This window comes from Oncorhynchus keta, chromosome 35, assembly GCF_023373465.1.
Source record: "Oncorhynchus keta strain PuntledgeMale-10-30-2019 chromosome 35, Oket_V2, whole genome shotgun sequence".
NCBI lineage: Eukaryota > Metazoa > Chordata > Actinopteri > Salmoniformes > Salmonidae > Oncorhynchus > Oncorhynchus keta.
The window spans coordinates 3,849,319-3,872,010 of record NC_068455.1 but is presented as its reverse complement, the minus strand read 5'-3'; the positions used below and the strand labels follow the sequence as shown (position 1 = coordinate 3,872,010).

The following is a 22,692-nucleotide window of genomic DNA, read 5'->3' as shown; positions in this document are numbered from 1 at the left end:
TACCTACATGTCTCAACCTGACCCAGTCTGTAATACCTACATGTCTCAACCTGACCCAGTCTGTAATACCTACATGTCTCAACCTGACCCAGTCTGTAATACCTACATGTCTCAACCTGACCCAGTCTGTAATACCTACATGTCTCAACCTGACCCAGTCTGTAATACCTACATGTCTCAACCTGACCCAGTCTGTAATACCTACATGTCTCAACCTGACCCAGTCTGTAATACCTGTCTCAACCTGACCCAGTCTGTAATACCTACATGTCTCAACCTGACCCAGTCTGTAATACCTACATGTCTCAACCTGACCCAGTCTGTAATACCTACATGTCTCAACCTGACCCAGTCTGTAATACCTACATGTCTCAACCTGACCCAGTCTGTAATACCTACATGTCTCAACCTGACCCAGTCTGTAATACCTACATGTCTCAACCTGACCCAGTCTGTAATACCTACATGTCTCAACCTGACCCCAGTCTGTAATACCTACATGTCTCAACCTGACCCAGTCTGTAATACCTACATGTCTCAACCTGACCCAGTCTGTAATACCTACATGTCTCAACCTGACCCAGTCTGTAATACCTACATGTCTCAACCTGACCCAGTCTGTAATACCTACATGTCTCAACCTGACCCAGTCTGTAATACCTACATGTCTCAACCTGACCCAGTCTGTAATACCTACATGTCTCAACCTGACCCAGTCTGTAATACCTACATGTCTCAACCTGACCCAGTCTGTAATACCTACATGTCTCAACCTGACCCAGTCTGTAATACCTACATGTCTCAACCTGACCCAGTCTGTAATACCATGTCTGACCCAGTCTGTAATACCTACATGTCTCAACCTGACCCAGTCTGTAATACCTACATGTCTCAACCTGACCCAGTCTGTAATACCTACATGTCTCAACCTGACCCAGTCTGTAATACCTACATGTCTCAACCTGACCCAGTCTGTAATACCTACATGTCTCAACCTGACCCAGTCTGTAATACCTACATGTCTCAACCTGACCCAGTCTGTAATACCTACATGTCTCAACCCTGACCCAGTCTGTAATACCTACATGTCTCAACCTGACCCAGTCTGTAATATCTACATGTCTCAACCTGACCCAGTCTGTAATATCTACATGTCTCAACCTGACCCAGTCTGTAATACCTACATGTCTCAACCTGACCCAGTCTGTAATACCTACATGTCTCAACCTGACCCAGTCTGTAATACCTACATGTCTCAACCTGACCCAGTCTGTAATATCTACATGTCTCAACCTGACCCAGTCTGACCCTGACCCAGTCTGTAATACCTACATGTCTCAACCTGACCCAGTCTGTAATACCTACATGTCTCAACCTGACCCAGTCTGTAATACCTACATGTCTCAACCTGACCCTGACCCAGTCTGTAATACCTACATGTCTCACCCTGACCCAGTCTGTAATACCTACATGTCTCAACCTGTCCCAGTCTGTAATACCTACATGTCTCAACCTGTCCCAGTCTGTAATACCTACATGTCTCAACCTGACCCAGTCTGTAATACCTACATGTCTCAACCTGACCCAGTCTGTAATACCTACATGTCTCAACCTGACCCAGTCTGTAATACCTACATGTCTCAACCTGTCCCAGTCTGTAACACCTACATGTCTCAACCTGACCCTGACCCAGTCTGTAATACCTACATGTCTCAACCTGTCCCAGTCTGTAATACCTACATGTCTCAACCTGACCCAGTCTGTAATACCTACATGTCTCAACCTGACCCAGTCTGTAATACCTACATGTCTCAACCTGACCCAGTCTGTAATACCTACATGTCTCAACCTGACCCAGACCCAGTCTGTAATACCTACATGTCTCAACCTGACCCAGTCTGTAATACCTACATGTCTCAACCTGACCCAGTCTGTAATACCTACATGTCTCAACCTGACCCAGTCTGTAATACCTACATGTCTCAACCTGACCCAGTCTGTAATACCTACATGTCTCAACCTGACCCAGTCTGTAATACCTACATGTCTCAACCTGACCCAGTCTGTAATACCTACATGTCTCAACCTGACCCAGTCTGTAATACCTACATGTCTCAACCTGACCCAGTCTGTAATACCTACATGTCTCAACCTGACCCTGACCCAGTCTGTAATACCTACATATCTCAACCTGACCCAGTCTGTAATACCTACATGTCTCAACCTGACCCAGTCTGTAATACCTACATGTCTCAACCTGACCCAGTCTGTAATACCTACATGTCTCAACCTGACCCAGTCTGTAATACCTACATGTCTCAACCTGACCCAGTCTGTAATACCTACATGTCTCAACCTGACCCAGTCTGTAATACCTACATGTCTCAACCTGACCCAGTCTGTAATACCTACATGTCTCAACCTGACCCAGTCTGTAATACCTACATGTCTCAACCTGACCCAGTCTGTAACACCTACATGTCTCAACCTGACCCAGTCTGTAATACCTACATGTCTCAACCTGACCCAGTCTGTAATACATACATGTCTCAACCTGACCCAGTCTGTAATACCTACATGTCTCAACCTGACCCAGTCTGTAATACCTACATGTCTCAACCAGACCCAGTCTGTAATACCTACATGTCTCAACCTGACCCAGTCTGTAATACCTACATGTTCAACCTGACCCAGTCTGTAATACCTACATGTCTCAACCTGACCCAGTCTGTAATACCTACATGTCTCAACCTGACCCAGTCTGTAATACCTACATGTCTCAACCTGACCCAGTCTGTAATACCTACATGTCTCAACCTGTCCCAGTCTGTAATACCTACATGTCTCAACCTGACCCTGACCCAGTCTGTAATACCTACATATCTCAACCTGACCTAGTCTGTAATACCTACATGTCTCAACCTGACCCAGTCTGTAATACCTACATGTCTCAACCTGACCAAGTCTGTAATACCTACATGTCTCAACCTGACCCAGTCTGTAATACCTACATGTCTCAACCTGACCCAGTCTGTAATATCTACATGTCTCAACCTGACCCAGTCTGTAATACCTACATGTCTCAACCTGACCCAGTCTGTAATACCTACATGTCTCAACCTGACCCAGTCTGTAATACCTACATGTCTCAACCTGACCCAGTCTGTAACACCTACATGTCTCAACCTGACCCAGTCTGTAATACCTACATGTCTCAACCTGACCCAGTCTGTAATACATACATGTCTCAACCTGACCCAGTCTGTAATACCTACATGTCTCAACCTGACCCAGTCTGTAATACCTACATGTCTCAACCAGACCCAGTCTGTAATACCTACATGTCTCAACCTGACCCAGTCTGTAATACCTACATGTTCAACCTGACCCAGTCTGTAATACCTACATGTCTCAACCTGACCCAGTCTGTAATACCTACATGTCTCAACCTGACCCAGTCTGTAATACCTACATGTCTCAACCTGACCCAGTCTGTAATACCTACATGTCTCAACCTGTCCCAGTCTGTAATACCTACATGTCTCAACCTGACCCACCCAGTCTGTAATACCTACATGTCTCTCCCTGACCCAGTCTGTAATACCTACATGTCTCAACCTGACCCAGTCTGTAATACCTACATGTCTCAACCAGACCCAGTCTGTAATACCTACATGTCTCAACCTGACCCAGTCTGTAATACCTACATGTCTCAACCTGACCCAGTCTGTAATACCTACATGTCTCAACCTGACCCAGTCTGTAATACCTACATGTCTCAACCTGACCCAGTCTGTAATACCTACATGTCTCAACCTGACCCAGTCTGTAATACCTACATGTCTCAACCTGACCCAGTCTGTAATACCTACATGTCTCAACCTGACCCAGTCTGTAATACCTACATGTCTCAACCTGACCCAGTCTGTAATACCTACATGTCTCAACCTGACCCAGTCTGTAATACCTACATGTCTCAACCTGTCCCAGTCTGTAACACCTACATGTCTCAACCTGACCCTGACCCAGTCTGTAATACCTACATGTCTCAACCTGTCCCAGTCTGTAATACCTACATGTCTCAACCTGACCCTGACCCAGTCTGTAATACCTACATGTCTCAACCTGACCCAGTCTGTAATACCTACATGTCTCAACCTGACCCTGACCCAGTCTGTAATACCTACATGTCTCAACCTGACCCAGTCTGTAATACCTACATGTCTCAACCTGTCCCAGTCTGTAATACCTACATGTCTCAACCTGACCCAGTCTGTAATACCTACATGTCTCAACCTGACCCAGTCTGTAATACCTACATGTCTCAACCTGTCCCAGTCTGTAATACCTACATGTCTCAACCTGACCCAGTCTGTAATACCTACATGTCTCAACCTGACCCAGTCTGTAATACCTACATGTCTCAACCTGACCCAGTCTGTAATACCTACATGTCTCAACCTGACCCAGTCTGTAATACCTACATGTCTCAACCTGACCCAGTCTGTAATACCTACATGTCTCAACCTGACCCAGTCTGTAATACCTACATGTCTCAACCTGACCCAGTCTGTAATACCTACATGTCTCAACCTGACCCAGTCTGTAATATCTACATGTCTCAACCTGACCCAGTCTGTAATACCTACATGTCTCAACCTGACCCAGTCTGTAATACCTACATGTCTCAACCTGACCCAGTCTGTAATACCTACATGTCTCAACCTGACCCAGTCTGTAATACCTACATGTCTCAACCTGACCCAGTCTGTAATACCTACATGTCTCAACCTGACCCAGTCTGTAATACCTACATGTCTCAACCTGACCCAGTCTGTAATACCTACATGTCTCAACCTGACCCTGACCCAGTCTGTAATACCTACATGTCTCAACCTGACCCAGTCTGTAATACCTACATGTCTCAACCTGACCCAGTCTGTAATACCTACATGTCTCAACCTGACCCAGTCTGTAATACCTACATGTCTCAACCTGACCCAGTCTGTAATACCTACATGTCTCAACCTGACCCAGTCTGTAATACCTACATGTCTCAACCTGTCCCAGTCTGTAATACCTACATGTCTCAACCTGACCCAGTCTGTAATATCTACATGTCTCAACCTGACCCAGTCTGTAATACCTACATGTCTCAACCTGACCCAGTCTGTAATACCTACATGTCTCAACCTGACCCAGTCTGTAATACCTACATGTCTCAACCTGACCCAGTCTGTAATACCTACATGTCTCAACCTGACCCAGTCTGTAATACCTACATGTCTCAACCTGACCCAGTCTGTAATACCTACATGTCTCAACCTGACCCAGTCTGTAATACCTACATGTCTCAACCTGACCCAGTCTGTAATACCTACATGTCTCAACCTGACCCAGTCTGTAATACCTACATGTCTCAACCTGACCCAGTCTGTAACACCTACATGTCTCAACCTGACCCTGACCCAGTCTGTAATACCTACATGTCTCAACCTGACCCAGTCTGTAATACCTACATGTCTCAACCTGACCCAGTCTGTAATACCTACATGTCTCAACCTGACCCAGTCTGTAATACCTACATGTCTCAACCTGACCCAGTCTGTAATACCTACATGTCTCAACCTGTCCCAGTCTGTAATACCTACATGTCTCAACCTGACCCAGTCTGTAATACCTACATGTCTCAACCTGACCCAGTCTGTAATACCTACATGTCTCAACCTGACCCAGTCTGTAATACCTACATGTCTCAACCTGACCCAGTCTGTAATACCTACATGTCTCAACCTGACCCAGTCTGTAATATCTACATGTCTCAACCTGACCCAGTCTGTAATACCTACATGTCCCAACCTGACCCAGTCTGTAATACCTACATGTCTCAACCTGACCCAGTCTGTAATACCTACATGTCTCAACCTGACCCAGTCTGTAATAACTACATGTCTCAACCTGACCCAGTCTGTAATACCTACATGTCTCAACCTGACCCAGTCTGTAATACCTACATGTCTCAACCTGACCCAGTCTGTAATACCTACATGTCTCAACCTGACCCAGTCTGTAATACCTACATGTCTCAACCTGACCCAGTCTGTAATAACTACATGTCTCAACCTGACCCAGTCTGTAATACCTACATGTCTCAACCTGACCCAGTCTGTAATACCTACATGTCTCAACCTGACCCAGTCTGTAATACCTACATGTCTCAACCTGACCCAGTCTGTAATACCTACATGTCTCAACCTGACCCAGTCTGTAATACCTACATGTCTCAACCTGACCCAGTCTGTAATACCTACATGTCTCCCCTGACCCAGTCTGTAATACCTACATGTCTCAACCTGACCCAGTCTGTAATACCTACATGTCTCAACCTGACCCAGTCTGTAATATCTACATGTCCCAACCTGACCCAGTCTGTAATACCTACATGTCTCAACCTGACCCAGTCTGTAATACCTACATGTCTCAACCTGACCCAGTCTGTAATACCTACATGTCTCAACCTGACCCAGTCTGTAATACCTACATGTCTCAACCTGACCCTGACCCAGTCTGTAATACCTACATGTCTCAACCTGACCCAGTCTGTAATACCTACATGTCTCAACCTGACCCAGTCTGTAATACCTACATGTCTCAACCTGACCCTGACCCAGTCTGTAATACCTACATGTCTCAACCTGACCCAGTCTGTAATACCTACATGTCTCAACCTGACCCAGTCTGTAATACCTACATGTCTCAACCTGACCCAGTCTGTAATACCTACATGTCTCAACCTGTCCCAGTCTGTAATACCTACATGTCTCAACCTGACCCAGTCTGTAATACCTACATGTCTCAACCTGACCCAGTCTGTAATACCTACATGTCTCAACCTGACCCAGTCTGTAATACCTACATGTCTCAACCTGACCCTGACCCAGTCTGTAATACCTACATGTCTCAACCTGACCCAGTCTGTAATACCTACATGTCTCAACCTGACCCAGTCTGTAATACCTACATGTCCCAACCTGACCCAGTCTGTAATACCTACATGTCTCAACCTGACCCAGTCTGTAATACCTACATGTCTCAACCTGACCCAGTCTGTAATATCTACATGTCTCAACCTGACCCAGTCTGTAATACCTACATGTCTCAACCTGACCCAGTCTGTAATACCTACATGTCTCAACCTGACCCAGTCTGTAATACCTACATGTCTCAACCTGACCCAGTCTGTAATACCTACATGTCTCAACCTGACCCAGTCTGTAATACCTACATGTCTCAACCTGACCCTGACCCAGTCTGTAATACCTACATGTCTCAACCTGACCCAGTCTGTAATACCTACATGTCTCAACCTGACCCAGTCTGTAATACCTACATGTCTCAACCTGACCCAGTCTGTAATACCTACATGTCTCAACCTGACCCAGTCTGTAATACCTACATGTCTCAACCTGACCCAGTCTGTAATACCTACATGTCTCAACCTGACCCAGTCTGTAATACCTACATGTCTCAACCTGACCCAGTCTGTAATACCTACATGTCTCAACCTGACCCAGTCTGTAATACCTACATGTCTCAACCTGACCCAGTCTGTAATACCTACATGTCTCAACCTGACCCAGTCTGTAATACCTACATGTCTCAACCTGACCCTGACCCAGTCTGTAATACCTACATGTCTCAACCTGACCCAGTCTGTAATACCTACATGTCTCAACCTGACCCAGTCTGTAATACCTACATGTCTCAACCTGACCCAGTCTGTAATACCTACATGTCTCAACCTGACCCAGTCTGTAATACCTACATGTCTCAACCTGACCCAGTCTGTAATACCTACATGTCTCAACCTGACCCAGTCTGTAATACCTACATGTCTCAACCTGACCCAGTCTGTAATACCTACATGTCTCAACCTGACCCAGTCTGTAATACCTACATGTCTCAACCTGACCCAGTCTGTAATACCTACATGTCTCAACCTGACCCAGTCTGTAATACCTACATGTCTCAACCTGACCCAGTCTGTAATACCTACATGTCTCAACCTGACCCAGTCTGTAATACCTACATGTCTCAACCTGACCCAGTCTGTAATACCTACATGTCTCAACCTGACCCAGTCTGTAATACCTACATGTCTCAACCTGACCCAGTCTGTAATACCTACATGTCTCAACCTGACCCAGTCTGTAATACCTACATGTCTCAACCTGACCCAGTCTGTAATACCTACATGTCTCAACCTGACCCAGTCTGTAATACCTACATGTCTCAACCTGACCCAGTCTGTAATACCTACATGTCTCAACCTGACCCAGTCTGTAATACCTACATGTCTCAACCTGACCCAGTCTGTAATACCTACATGTCTCAACCTGACCCCCAGTCTGTAATACCTACATGTCTCAACCTGACCCAGTCTGTAATACCTACATGTCTCAACCTGACCCAGTCTGTAATACCTACATGTCTCAACCTGACCCAGTCTGTAATACCTACATGTCTCAACCCCTGACCCAGTCTGTAATACCTACATGTCTCAACCTGACCCAGTCTGTAATACCTACATGTCTCAACCTGACCCTGACCCAGTCTGTAATACCTACATGTCTCAACCTGACCCAGTCTGTAATACCTACATGTCTCAACCTGACCCTGACCCAGTCTGTAATACCTACATGTCTCAACCTGACCCAGTCTGTAATACCTACATGTCTCAACCTGTCCCAGTCTGTAATACCTACATGTCTCAACCTGACCCAGTCTGTAATACCTACATGTCTCAACCTGACCCAGTCTGTAATACCTACATGTCTCAACCTGACCCAGTCTGTAATACCTACATGTCTCAACCTGACCCAGTCTGTAATACCTACATGTCTCAACCTGACCCAGTCTGTAATACCTACATGTCTCAACCTGACCCAGTCTGTAATACCTACATGTCTCAACCTGACCCAGTCTGTAATACCTACATGTCTCAACCTGACCCAGTCTGTAATACCTACATGTCTCAACCTGACCCAGTCTGTAATACCTACATGTCTCAACCTGACCCAGTCTGTAATACCTACATGTCTCAACCTGACCCAGTCTGTAATATCTACATGTCTCAACCTGACCCAGTCTGTAATACCTACATGTCTCAACCTGACCCAGTCTGTAATACCTACATGTCTCAACCTGACCCAGTCTGTAATACCTACATGTCTCAACCTGACCCAGTCTGTAATACCTACATGTCTCAACCTGACCCTGACCCAGTCTGTAATACCTACATGTCTCAACCTGACCCAGTCTGTAATACCTACATGTCTCAACCTGACCCAGTCTGTAATACCTACATGTCTCAACCTGACCCTGACCCAGTCTGTAATACCTACATGTCTCAACCTGACCCAGTCTGTAATACCTACATGTCTCAACCTGACCCAGTCTGTAATACCTACATGTCTCAACCTGACCCAGTCTGTAATACCTACATGTCTCAACCTGACCCAGTCTGTAATACCTACATGTCTCAACCTGACCCAGTCTGTAATACCTACATGTCTCAACCTGTCCCAGTCTGTAATACCTACATGTCTCAACCTGACCCAGTCTGTAATATCTACATGTCTCAACCTGACCCAGTCTGTAATACCTACATGTCTCAACCAGACCCAGTCTGTAATACCTACATGTCTCAACCTGACCCAGTCTGTAATACCTACATGTCTCAACCTGACCCAGTCTGTAATACCAACATGTCTCAACCTGACCCAGTCTGTAATACCTACATGTCTCAACCTGACCCAGTCTGTAATACCTACATGTCTCAACCTGACCCAGTCTGTAATACCTACATGTCTCAACCTGACCCAGTCTGTAATACCTACATGTCTCAACCTGACCCAGTCTGTAATACCTACATGTCTCAACCTGACCCAGTCTGTAATACCAACATGTCTCAACCTGACCCTGACCCAGTCTGTAATACCTACATGTCTCAACCTGTCCCAGTCTGTAATACCTACATGTCTCAACCTGACCCAGTCTGTAATACCTACATGTCTCAACCTGACCCAGTCTGTAATACCTACATGTCTCAACCTGACCCAGTCTGTAATACCTACATGTCTCAACCTGTCCCAGTCCCAGTAATACTGTCTCAACCTGACCCAGTCTGTAATACCTACATGTCTCAACCTCACCCTGACCCAGTCTGTAATACCTACATGTCTCAACCTGACCCAGTCTGTAATACCTACATGTCTCAACCTGACCCAGTCTGTAATACCTACATGTCTCAACCTGACCCAGTCTGTAATACCTACATGTCTCAACCTGACCCAGTCTGTAATACCTACATGTCTCAACCTGACCCAGTCTGTAATACCTACATGTCTCCAACCTGACCCAGTCTGTAATACCTACATGTCTCAACCTGACCCAGTCTGTAATACTACATGTCTCAACCTGACCCAGTCTGTAATACCTACATGTCTCAACCTGACCCAGTCTGTAATACCTACATGTCTCAACCTGACCCAGTCTGTAATACCTACATGTATCAACCTGACCCAGTCTGTAATACCTACATGTCTCAACCTGACCCAGTCTGTAATAACCTACATGTCTCAACCTGACCCAGTCTGTAATACCTACATGTCTCAACCTGACCCAGTCTGTAATACCTACATGTCTCAACCTGACCCAGTCTGTAATACCTACATGTCTCAACCTGACCCAGTCTGTAATACCTACATGTCTCAACCTGACCCAGTCTGTAATACCTACATGTCTCAACCTGACCCAGTCTGTAATACCTACATGTCTCCCCTGACCCAGTCTGTAATACCTACATGTCTCAACCTGACCCAGTCTGTAATATCTACATGTCTCAACCTGACCCAGTCTGTAATATCTACATGTCCCAACCTGACCCAGTCTGTAATACCTACATGTCTCAACCTGACCCAGTCTGTAATACCTACATGTCTCAACCTGACCCAGTCTGTAATACCTACATGTCTCAACCTGACCCAGTCTGTAATATCTACATGTCTCAACCTGACCCTGACCCAGTCTGTAATACCTACATGTCTCAACCTGACCCAGTCTGTAATACCTACATGTCTCAACCTGACCCAGTCTGTAATACCTACATGTCTCAACCTGACCCTGACCCAGTCTGTAATACCTACATGTCTCACCCTGACCCAGTCTGTAATACCTACATGTCTCAACCTGTCCCAGTCTGTAATACCTACATGTCTCAACCTGTCCCAGTCTGTAGTACCTACATGTCTCAACCTGTCCCAGTCTGTAGTACCTACATGTCTCAACCTGACCCAGTCTGTAATACCTACATGTCTCAACCTGACCCAGTCTGTAATACCTACATGTCTCAACCTGTCCCAGTCTGTAACACCTACATGTCTCAACCTGACCCTGACCCAGTCTGTAATACCTACATGTCTCAACCTGTCCCAGTCTGTAATACCTACATGTCTCAACCTGTCCCAGTCTGTAACACCTACATGTCTCAACCTGACCCAGTCTGTAATACCTACATGTCTCAACCTGACCCAGTCTGTAACACCTACATGTCTCAACCTGACCCTGACCCAGTCTGTAATACCTACATGTCTCAACCTGACCCAGTCTGTAATACCTACATGTCTCAACCTGACCCAGACCCAGTCTGTAATACCTACATGTCTCAACCTGACCCAGACCCTGTAATACCTACATGTCTCAACCTGACCCAGTCTGTAATACCTACATGTCTCAACCTGACCCAGTCTGTAATACCTACATGTCTCAACCTGACCCAGTCTGTAATACCTACATGTCTCAACCTGACCCAGTCTGTAATACCTACATGTCTCAACCTGACCCAGTCTGTAATACATACATGTCTCAACCTGACCCAGTCTGTAATACCTACATGTCTCAACCTGACCCAGTCTGTAATACCTACATGTCTCAACCTGACCCAGTCTGTAATACCTACATGTCTCAACCTGACCCAGTCTGTAATACCTACATGTTCAACCTGACCCAGTCTGTAATACCTACATGTCTCAACCTGACCCAGTCTGTAATACCTACATGTCTCAACCTGACCCAGTCTGTAATACCTACATGTCTCAACCTGACCCAGTCTGTAATACCTACATGTCTCAACCTGACCCAGTCTGTAATACCTACATGTCCCAACCTGACCCAGTCTGTAATACCTACATGTCTCAACCTGACCCAGTCTGTAATACCTACATGTCTCAACCTGACCCAGTCTGTAATACCTACATGTCTCAACCTGACCCAGTCTGTAATACCTACATGTCTCAACCTGACCCAGTCTGTAATACCTACATGTCTCAACCTGACCCTGACCCAGTCTGTAATACCTACATGTCTCAACCTGACCCTGACCCAGTCTGTAATACCTACATGTCTCAACCTGACCCAGTCTGTAATACCTACATGTCTCAACCTGACCCAGTCTGTAACACCTACATGTCTCAACCTGACCTGACCCAGTCTGTAATATGTCTCAACCTGACCCAGTCTGTAATACCTACATGTCTCAACCTGACCCTGACCCAGTCTGTAGTACCTACATGTCTCAACCTGTCCCAGTCTGTAGTACCTACATGTCTCAACCTGACCCAGTCTGTAATACCTACATGTCTCAACCTGACCCAGTCTGTAATACCTACATGTCTCAACCTGTCCCAGTCTGTAATACCTACATGTCTCAACCTGACCCTGACCCAGTCTGTAATACCTACATGTCTCAACTTGTCCCAGTCTGTAATACCTACATGTCTCAACCTGACCCAGTCTGTAATACCTACATGTCCCAACCTGACCCAGTCTGTAATACCTACATGTCTCAACCTGACCCAGTCTGTAATACCTACATGTCTCACTCTGACCCAGTCTGTAATACCTACATGTCTCAACCTGACCCAGTCTGTAATACCTACATGTCTCAACCTGACCCAGACCCAGTCTGTAATACCTACATGTCTCAACCTGACCCAGACCCAATACTCTGTAATACCTACATGTCTCAACCTGACCCAGTCTGTAATACCTACATGTCTCAACCTGACCCAGTCTGTAATACCTACATGTCTCAACCTGACCCAGTCTGTAATACCTACATGTCTCAACCTGACCCACCCAGTCTGTAATACCTACATGTCTCAACCTGACCCAGTCTGTAACACCTACATGTCTCAACCTGACCCAGTCTGTAATACCTACATGTCTCAACCTGACCCAGTCTGTAATACCTACATGTCTCAACCTGACCCAGTCTGTAATACCTACATGTCTCAACCTGACCCAGTCTGTAATACCTACATGTCTCAACCAGACCCAGTCTGTAATACCTACATGTCTCAACCTGTCTGTAATACCTACATGTTCAACCTGACCCAGTCTGTAATACCTACATGTCTCAACCTGACCCAGTCTGTAATACCTACATGTCTCAACCTGACCCAGTCTGTAATACCTACATGTCTCAACCTGACCCAGTCTGTAATACCTACATGTCTCAACCTGACCCAGTCTGTAATACCTACATGTCCAACCTGACCCAGTCTGTAATACCTACATGTCTCAACCTGACCCAGTCTGTAATACCTACATGTCTCAACCTGACCCAGTCTGTAATACCTACATGTCCCAACCTGACCCAGTCTGTAATAACTACATGTCTCAACCTGACCCAGTCTGTAATACCTACATGTCTCAACCTGACCCTGACCCAGTCTGTAATACCTACATGTCTCAACCTGACCCTGACCCAGTCTGTAATACCTACATGTCTCAACCTGACCCAGTCTGTAATACCTACATGTCTCAACCTGACCCAGTCTGTAACACCTACATGTCTCAACCTGACCCTGACCCAGTCTGTAATACCTACATGTCTCAACCTGACCCAGTCTGTAATACCTACATGTCTCAACCTGACCCAGTCTGTAATACCTACATGTCTCAACCTGACCCAGTCTGTAATACCAACATGTCTCAACCTGACCCAGTCTGTAATACCTACATGTCTCAACCTGACCCAGTCTGTAATACCTACATGTCTCAACCCAGTCTGTAATACCAACATGTCTCAACCTGACCCAGTCTGTAATACCTACATGTCTCAACCTGACCCAGTCTGTAATACCTACATGTCTCAACCAGACCCAGTCTGTAATACCTACATGTCTCAACCTGACCCAGTCTGTAATACCTACATGTTCAACCTGACCCAGTCTGTAATACCTACATGTCTCAACCTGACCCAGTCTGTAATACCTACATGTCCCAACCTGACCCAGTCTGTAATACCTACATGTCTCAACCTGACCCAGTCTGTAATACCTACATGTCTCAACCTGACCCAGTCTGTAATACCTACATGTCTCAACCTGACCCAGACCCAGTCTGTAATACCTACATGTCTCTCCCTGACCCAGTCTGTAATACCTACATGTCTCAACCTGACCCAGTCTGTAATACCTACATGTCTCAACCAGACCCAGTCTGTAATACCTACATGTCTCAACCTGACCCAGTCTGTAATACCTACATGTTCAACCTGACCCAGTCTGTAATACCTACATGTCTCAACCTGACCCAGTCTGTAATACCTACATGTCTCAACCTGACCCAGTCTGTAATACCTACATGTCTCAACCTGACCCAGTCTGTAATACCTACATGTCTCAACCTGTCCCAGTCTGTAATACCTACATGTCTCAACCTGACCCTGACCCAGTCTGTAATACCTACATGTCTCAACCTGACCCAGTCTGTAATACCTACATGTCTCAACCTGACCCAGTCTGTAATACCTACATGTCTCAACCTGTCCCAGTCTGTAATACCTACATGTCTCAACCTGACCCTGACCCAGTCTGTAATACCTACATGTCTCAACCTGTCCCAGTCTGTAATACCTACATGTCTCAACCTGACCCAGTCTGTAATACCTACATGTCTCAACCTGACCCAGTCTGTAATACCTACATGTCTCAACCTGACCCTGACCCAGTCTGTAATACCTACATGTCTCAACCTGACCCAGTCTGTAATACCTACATGTCTCAACCTGTCCCAGTCTGTAATACCTACATGTCTCAACCTGACCCAGTCTGTAATACCTACATGTCTCAACCTGACCCAGTCTGTAATACCTACATGTCTCAACCTGACCCAGTCTGTAATACCTACATGTCTCAACCTGACCCAGTCTGTAATACCTACATGTCTCCCCTGACCCAGTCTGTAATACCTACATGTCTCAACCTGACCCAGTCTGTAATAACTACATGCCTCAACCTGACCCAGTCTGTAATATCTACATGTCTCAACCTGACCCAGTCTGTAATATCTACATGTCCCAACCTGACCCAGTCTGTAATACCTACATGTCTCAATCCTGACCCAGTCTGTAATACCTACATGTCTCAACCTGACCCAGTCTGTAATACCTACATGTCTCAACCTGACCCAGTCTGTAATATCTACATGTCTCAACCTGACCCTGACCCAGTCTGTAATACCTACATGTCTCAACCTGACCCAGTCTGTAATACCTACATGTCTCAACCTGACCCAGTCTGTAATACCTACATGTCTCAACCTGACCCTGACCCAGTCTGTAATACCCTACATGTCTCACCCTGACCCAGTCTGTAATACCTACATGTCTCAACCTGTCCCAGTCTGTAATACCTACATGTCTCAACCTGTCCCAGTCTGTAGTACCTACATGTCTCAACCTGTCCCAGTCTGTAATACCTACATGTCTCAACCTGTCCCAGTCTGTAATACCTACATATCTCAACCTGACCCAGTCTGTAATACCAACATGTCTCAACCTGACCCAGTCTGTAATACCTACATGTCTCAACCTGACCCTGTCTGTAATACCTACATGTCTCAACCTGACCCAGTCTGTAATACCTACATGTCTCCCCTGACCCAGTCTGTAATACCTACATGTCTCAACCTGACCCAGTCTGTAATATCTACATGTCTCAACCTGACCCAGTCTGTAATATCTACATGTCCCAACCTGACCCAGTCTGTAATACCTACATGTCTCAACCTGACCCAGTCTGTAATACCTACATGTCTCAACCTGACCCAGTCTGTAATACCTACATGTCTCAACCTGACCCAGTCTGTAATATCTACATGTCTCAACCTGACCCTGACCCAGTCTGTAATACCTACATGTCTCAACCTGACCCAGTCTGTAATACCTACATGTCTCAACCTGACCCAGTGTAATACCTACATGTCTCAACCTGACCCTGACCCAGTCTGTAATACCTACATGTCTCACCCTGACCCAGTCTGTAATACCTACATGTCTCAACCTGTCCCAGTCTGTAATACCTACATGTCTCAACCTGTCCCAGTCTGTAGTACCTACATGTCTCAACCTGTCCCAGTCTGTAATACCTACATGTCTCAACCTGACCCAGTCTGTAATACCTACATGTCTCAACCTGACCCAGTCTGTAATACCTACATGTCTCACCCTGACCCAGTCTGTAATACCTACATGTCTCAACCTGACCCAGTCTGTAATACCTACATGTCTCAACCTGACCCAGTCTGTAATACCTACATGTCTCAACCTGACCCAGTCTGTAATACCTACATGTCTCAACCTGACCCAGTCTGTAATATCTACATGTCTCAACCTGACCCTGACCCAGTCTGTAATACCTACATGTCTCAACCTGACCCAGTCTGTAATACCTACATGTCTCAACCTGACCCAGTCTGTAATACCTACATGTCTCAACCTGACCCTGACCCAGTCTGTAATACCTACATGTCTCACCCCTGACCCAGTCTGTAATACCTACATGTCTCAACCTGTCCCAGTCTGTAATACCTACATGTCTCAACCTGTCCCAGTCTGTAGTACCTACATGTCTCAACCTGTCCCAGTCTGTAATACCTACATGTCTCAACCTGTCCCAGTCTGTAATACCTGCATATCTCAACCTGACCCAGTCTGTACCAACATGTCTCAACCTGACCCAGTCTGTAATACCTACATGTCTCAACCTGACCCTGTCTGTAATACCTACATGTCTCAACCTGACCCAGTCTGTAATACCTACATGTCTCCCTGACCCAGTCTGTAATACCTACATGTCTCAACCTGACCCAGTCTGTAATATCTACATGTCTCAACCTGACCCAGTCTGTAATATCTACATGTCCCACCTGACCCAGTCTGTAATACCTACATGTCTCAACCTGACCCAGTCTGTAATACCTACATGTCTCAACCTGACCCAGTCTGTAATACCTACATGTCTCAACCTGACCCAGTCTGTAATATCTACATGTCTCAGCCTGACCTGACCCAGTCTGTAATACCCCACATGTCTCAACCTGACCCAGTCTGTAATACCTACATGTCTCAACCTGACCCAGTATGTAATACCTACATGTCTCAACCTGACCCTGACCCAGTCTGTAATACCTACATGTCTCACCCTGACCCAGTCTGTAATACCTACATGTCTCAACCTGTCCCAGTCTGTAAATACCTACATGTCTCAACCTGTCCCAGTCTGTAGTACCTACATGTCTCAACCTGTCCCAGTCTGTAGTACCTACATGTCTCAACCTGACCCAGTCTGTAATACCTACATGTCTCAACCTGACCCAGTCTGTAATACCTACATGTCTCAACCTGTCCCAGTCTGTAATACCTACATGTCTCAACCTGACCTGACCCAGTCTGTAATACCTACATGTCTCAACCTGTCCCAGTCTGTAATACCTACATGTCTCAACCTGACCCAGTCTGTAATACCTACATGTCCCAACCTGACCCAGTCTGTAATACCTACATGTCTCAACCTGACCAGTCTGTAATACCTACATGTCTCACTCTGACCCAGTCTGTAATACCTACATGTCTCAACCTGACCCAGTCTGTAATACCTACATGTCTCAACCTGACCCAGACCCAGTCTGTAATACCTACATGTCTCAACCTGACCCAGTCTGTAATACCTACATGTCTCAACCTGACCCAGTCTCTGTAATACCTACATGTCTCAACCTGACCCAGTCTGTAACACCTACATGTCTCAACCTGACCCAGTCTGTAATACCTACATGTCTCAACCTGACCCAGTCTGTAATACATACATGTCTCAACCTGACCCCAGTCTGTAATACCTACATGTCTCAACCTGACCCAGTCTGTAATACCTACATGTCTCAACCAGACCCAGTCTGTAATACCTACATGTCTCAACCTGACCCAGTCTGTAATACCTACATGTTCAACCTGACCCAGTCTGTAATACCTACATGTCTCAACCTGACCCAGTCTGTAATACCTACATGTCTCAACCTGACCCAGTCTGTAATACCTACATGTCTCAACCTGACCCAGTCTGTAATACCTACATGTCTCAACCTGACCCAGTCTGTAATACCTACATGTCCCAACCTGACCCAGTCTGTAATACCTACATGTCTCAACCTGACCCAGTCTGTAATACCTACATGTCTCAACCTGACCCAGTCTGTAATACCTACATGTCCCAACCTGACCCAGTCTGTAATACCTACATGTCTCAACCTGACCCAGTCTGTAATACCTACATGTCTCAACCTGACCCTGACCCAGTCTGTAATACCTACATGTCTCAACCTGTCCCAGTCTGTAATACCTACATGTCTCAACCTGTCCCAGTCTGTAGTACCTACATGTCTCAACCTGTCCTAGTCTGTAGTACACCACATGTCTCAACCTGACCCAGTCTGTAATACCTACATGTCTCAACCTGACCCAGTCTGTAATACCTACATGTCTCAACCTGTCCCAGTCTGTAATACCTACATGTCTCAACCTGACCCTGACCCAGTCTGTAATACCTACATGTCTCAACCTGACCCAGTCTGTAATACCTACATGTCTCAACCTGTCCCAGTCTGTAGTACCTACATGTCTCAACCTGTCCCAGTCTGTAGTACCTACATGTCCCAACCTGACCCAGTCTGTAATACCTACATGTCTCACTCTGACCCAGTCTGTAATACCTACATGTCTCAACCTGACCCAGTCTGTAATACCTACATGTCTCAACCTGACCCAGACCCAGTCTGTAATACCTACATGTCTCTCCCTGACCCAGTCTGTAATACCTACATGTCTCAACCTGACCCAGTCTGTAATACCTACATGTCTCAACCAGACCCAGTCTGTAATACCTACATATCTCAACCTGACCCAGTCTGTAATACCTACATGTCTCAACCTGACCCAGTCTGTAATACCTACATGTCTCAACCTGACCCAGTCTGTAATACATACATGTCTCAACCTGACCCAGTCTGTAATACCTACATGTCTCAACCTGACCCAGTCTGTAATACCTACATGTCTCAACCAGACCCAGTCTGTAATACCTACATGTCTCAACCTGACCCAGTCTGTAATACCTACATGTTCAACCTGACCCAGTCTGTAATACCTACATGTCTCAACCTGACCCAGTCTGTAATACCTACATGTCTCAACCTGACCCAGTCTGTAATACCTACATGTCTCAACCTGACCCAGTCTGTAATACCTACATGTCTCAACCTGACCCAGTCTGTAATACCTACATGTCCCAACCTGACCCAGTCTGTAATACCTACATGTCTCAACCTGACCCAGTCTGTAATACCTACATGTCTCAACCTGACCCAGTCTGTAATACCTACATGTCCCAACCTGACCCAGTCTGTAATAACTACATGTCTCAACCTGACCCAGTCTGTAATACCTACATGTCTCAACCTGACCCTGACCCAGTCTGTAATACCTACATGTCTCAACCTGACCCTGACCCAGTCTGTAATACCTACATGTCTCAACCTGACCCAGTCTGTAATACCTACATGTCTCAACCTGACCCAGTCTGTAACACCTACATGTCTCAACACCCTGACCCAGTCTGTAACACCTACATGTCTCAACCTGACCCTGACCCAGTCTGTAATACCTACATGTCTCAACCTGACCCAGTCTGTAATACCTACATGTCTCAACCTGACCCAGTCTGTAATACCTACATGTCTCAACCTGACCCAGTCTGTAATACCTACATGTCTCAACCTGACCCAGTCTGTAATACCAACATGTCTCAACCTGACCCTGACCCAGTCTGTAATACCTACATGTCTCAACCTGACCCAGTCTGTAATACCTACATGTCTCAACCTGACCCAGTCTGTAATACCTACATGTCTCATCCTGACCCAGTCTGTAATACCAACATGTCCCAACCTGACACAGTCTGTAATACCAACATGTCCCAACCTGACCCAGTCTGTAATACCTACATGTCTCAACCTGTCCCAGTCTGTAATACCTACATGTCTCAACCTGACCCTGACCCAGTCTGTAATATCTACATGTCTCAACCTGACCCAGTCTGTAATACCTACATGTCTCAACCTGACCCAGTCTGTAATATCTACATGTCTCAACCTGACCCAGTCTGTAATACCTACATGTCTCAACCTGACCCAGTCTGTAATACCTACATATCTCAACCTGACCCTGACCCAGTCTGTAATACCTACATGTCTCAACCCGACCCAGTCTGTAATACCTACATGTCCCAACCTGACCCAGTCTGTAATACCTACATATCTCAACCTGACCCTGACCCAGTCTGTAATACCTACATGTCTCACCCTGACCCAGTCTGTAATACCTACATGTCTCAACCTGACCCAGTCTGTAATATCTACATGTCTCAACCTGACCCAGTCTGTAATACCTACATGTCTCAACCTGACCCTGACCCAGTCTGTAATACCTACATGTCTCAACCTGACCCAGTCTGTAATACCTACATGTCTCAACCTGACCCAGTCTGTAATACCTACATGTCTCAACCTGACCCAGTCTGTAATATCTACATGTCTCAACCTGACCCAGTCTGTAATACCTACATGTCTCAACCTGACCCAGTCTGTAATACCTACATGTCTCAACCTGACCCAGTCTGTAATACCTACATGTCTCAACCTGACCCAGTCTGTAATACCTACATGTCTCAACCTGACCCAGTCTGTAATACCTACATGTCTCAACCTGACCCAGTCTGTAATACCTACATGTCTCAACCTGACCCAGTCTGTAGTACCTACATGTCTCAACCCGACCCAGTCTGTAATACCTACATGTCCCAACCTGACCCAGTCTGTAATACCTACATGTCTCAACCTGACCCAGTCTGTAATACCTACATGTCTCAACCTGACCCTGACCCAGTCTGTAATACCTACATGTCTCAACCTGACCCAGTCTGTAATACCTACATGTCTCAACCTGACCATGTGACCCAGTCTGTAATACCTACATGTCTCAACCTGACCCAGTCTGTAGTACCTATGTCTCCGGGACCCAGTCTGTAGTACCTACATGTCTCAACCTGACTGTAGTCTGTAATACCTACATGTCTCAATTGACCCAGTCTGTAATACCTACATGTCTCAACCTGACCCAGTCTGTAATACCTACATGTCTCAACCTGTCCCAGTCTGTAATACCTACATGTCTCAACCTGTCCCAGTCTGTAATACCTACATGTCTCAAATCCTGACCTGACCCAGTCAGTATTACCTACATGTCTCAACCTGTCCCAGTCTGTAATACCTACATGTCTCAACCTGACCCAGTCTGTAACACCTACATGTCTCAACCTGACCCTGACCCAGTCTGTAATACCTACATGTCTCAACCTGACCCAGTCTGGAATACCTACATGTCTCACATTCCAGTCTGTGGCCACTCTACATGTCTCAACCTGACCCTCTGTAATACCTACATGTCTGTAATACCTACATGTCTCAACCTGACCCAGTCTGTAATACCTACATGTCTCAACCTGACCCAGTCTGTAATACCTACATGTCTCAACCTGACCCAGTCTGTAATACCTACATGTCTCAACCTGACCCAGTCTGTAATACCTACATGTCTCAACCTGACCCAGTCTGTAATACCTACATGTCTCAACCTGACCCAGTCTGTAATACCTACATGTCTGACAAGTCCTGTACCCATGTCTCAACCTGATCCAGTCTGTAATACCTACATGTCTCAACCTGACCCAGTCTGTAATACCTACATGTCTCAACCTGACCCAGTCTGTAATACCTACATGTCTCAACCTGTAATACCTACATGTCTCAACCTGACCCAGTCTGTAATACCTACATGTCTCAACCTGTCCCAGTCTGTAATACCTACATGTCTCAACCTGACCCAGTCTGTAATACCTACATGTCTCAACCTGACCCAGTCTGTAATACCTACATGTCTCAACCTGACCCAGTCTGTAATACCTACATGTCTCAACCTGACCCAGTCTGTAATACCTACATGTCTCAACCTGACCCAGTCTGTAATACCTACATGTCTCAACCTGACCCAGTCTGTAATACCTACATGTCTCAACCTGACCCAGTCTGTAATACCTACATGTCTCAACCTGACCCTGACCCAGTCTGTAATACCTACATGTCTCAACCTGACCCTGACCCAGTCTGTAATACCTACATGTCTCAACCTGACCCAGTCTGTAATACCTACATGTCTCAGCCTGACCCAGTCTGTAA

At 45.9% G+C, this 22,692-nt stretch overlaps 1 protein-coding gene and 1 long non-coding RNA gene across 3 annotated transcripts in view; one reads left to right on the top strand and one right to left on the bottom strand.

The window, feature by feature from the left end:
- Positions 1-22,692, top strand: part of marc1 (mitochondrial amidoxime reducing component 1) — a 79,484-nt gene that overhangs the window by 17,825 nt on the left and 38,967 nt on the right. The gene's annotated exons all lie outside the window — the stretch shown is intronic.
- On the bottom strand, positions 14,099-17,097 carry LOC127915699 (uncharacterized). 2 transcript variants are annotated; one of them, XR_008091674.1, is made up of 3 exons: positions 17,066-17,097; positions 15,015-15,119; positions 14,099-14,112 (listed from the first exon to the last, which is right to left on the bottom strand). It is a non-coding gene; the product is annotated as an uncharacterized LOC127915699 (long non-coding RNA). The 2 variants fall into 2 exon arrangements; XR_008091675.1 differs by lacking the exon at positions 17,066-17,097 and adding an exon at positions 15,892-15,923.